The following is a 2,273-nucleotide window of genomic DNA, read 5'->3' on the forward strand; positions in this document are numbered from 1 at the left end:
GCTTCAAGGACGCCTCCTGGACAACAGCTGATCAGATTTCAAGGCCTCTTGGACACAGGCTTGCCAGCTTCCAAGGCCCTCTGGCAGCAGCTGTCCAGGGGTCAAAGTCAGCGGTTCCAGGAGCTCAGCGGTTCCAGGAAGCTCAGCGGTTCCAGAGCTCAGCCCGGTTCCAGGAGCTCAGCCGTTCCAGAGAGACGCCAGCGCGGGTCCAGGAGTCAGGGTTCTCAGAGAGCTCAGACGGTGCCAGGAGCCTGGCACAGAATTGTTCCATGGCACCACTTATGTCGGCATCCTTAGGGTCAATTTTCAGATTCCGTATCAGTTCTCTTTCTCCACCAGTGTCTGCACCGAACTGGCAGAGGAAAACACTCCAAGCATCTTGTGTGTAGATCCCCATCGGGTCACCACATCATGCGATCAGACCTTCTGTGGCATGTTAGAGGGCAGCTTTTGCTTCTTCTCATTCCTCTCGCTTGTCTCCGAGCTCCGTGAGAAGCCTATGGACCCAGATGACGCAGCCTCTGACTGCTGGTGTGCAACTGCTTAATGTTTTCAGAGCCTTTTGAGACTGGCTAGGTTAAAGGCAGCCAAAAGCCCAGATCTGGGAAACTCTTTCAAAAGCCTTGATCATGTTTGTGTTGGCTATTGTCTGTGGTTATACAGACCCGTTCTTTCTTGTTGGAACCCCCCCCCCCAGATCTCCAGCAGGTATTCTCAAAAAAAACTCTTCTGCATTTGTGAGCCGAGTGAATCTTCTCTGAACCTGTGATTCCAGGCAGTTTCGATCTCCAGTCAAAGCCAGTCTGAGTAACGATAGTTGAACTGTGTTAGGTTTACGCCACCCCAGGGGTCCAGGGGGCCAGTCTGGGTGAAGTTACTGGATCAGTTGTGAAGACTGATGTAGGGTTACCCAACCCCAGGGGGTCACAGGGGCCGTCTGGGGTGAGGTAAAGGATAGATGAAGCTGACATGTAGGGTACCACCCCTAGCTTTTACCGAGTTACAAGAGCGTCAGTTAGGTTGCCAGCCAACCATGTGCCTTGAGCCAAATGTTTCCAACATCAAACTTTAAGCCTGGTTGTACAGGTTGGGATTTCAAGGGCTTCGGAAAAATTAATGTTTGTCATTGCCACTTTTGTAGCGCAGGCACGGCAACCTTCATCAGCCTCACGAAAGCCAGGGCCTGTCAACAATAGGAAATGGCATCTGTCCTTTGCACGTAATATGAAAGTTGCAGTGACTTGTCTCTTACGCATCATAATCTTTTTGACTGTGGTGCTGCATAAGGCAGCCTGCCTTTTTTAAAATGCTTGCTGGAGTGTCTGTGGTCACAACATGTAGATGTCAGGACTGGGACCGTAGGATCACTGGGTTTGCCTCGCGCACATCCACATCTGCTGTAAACAAGGAAATAGCCAAAATGTGTGCTGTTGTTATTATATTTGGTGTTGTACATTATAAATTAGTTACCACACCACACACGACAGCACACATTCATATCTTCCTGTGTTGGCATTTGAGTATATGCAGATATCCCGCCAATGCCACAATTGAATAATACAAAATGAGTCTTAAGAAGACAGTGATACGTAATTATACAATGAGGCACCAACACATTGGCCTAGCCACTCGACGGGACGATCTTTACGAGCGAGATCTATTGATGTATGGCTCCTGTATCGGAACACTGTACACACCAAAGTTGAGAGACTGACGGATTCTTAACAAGAACAAAATATGACTATAAACGACAACTGATTACTCGGTGCATGCAGTTGGGCAGATAGAGTCCTGGCAAGACACACGAACCACACGAGCAGCAGGACAACAAACGTGTAGTTTTCGAGTTACAGAGAGTAGGTACACTACTAGCCTGTCAGTTTACATGTATTGGACAAGCATCATTATCAAGTTAGACGTGAAAAAACCATGAGTAATTTTCCCCCCCCATTTTGACGGTCATCACACATCACGCATTGAGACTAAAGTTTTACTTACCTTTAGCGGTCCGCATCATAAAAAGATAGTGGGTGATTTAGGTCACGAAGACGACTCAAGAGATTTGAAGTGTTATCTCGCCTTTCGCAGCAGAATTTCTTGTTTGTTGTTGCATGCTTCTGCGTCTTCTCCGTCGGCTCCGCGGGAGAGGAAAGGAGTGGAGCAGGGCCCAGGAAGGGAAAGGAGGGAGGCAAGGGCCCAGGGGGGGAGGAGGGAGGCAGGCCCAGGAAGGGAAAAAGGGCCCAGGAGAGGGAAAGGAGGGAGGCAGGCCCAGG

The sequence above is a fragment of the Salvelinus sp. IW2-2015 genome, unplaced genomic scaffold (genome assembly GCF_002910315.2).
Source record: "Salvelinus sp. IW2-2015 unplaced genomic scaffold, ASM291031v2 Un_scaffold3047, whole genome shotgun sequence".
Taxonomy (NCBI): domain Eukaryota; kingdom Metazoa; phylum Chordata; class Actinopteri; order Salmoniformes; family Salmonidae; genus Salvelinus; species Salvelinus sp. IW2-2015.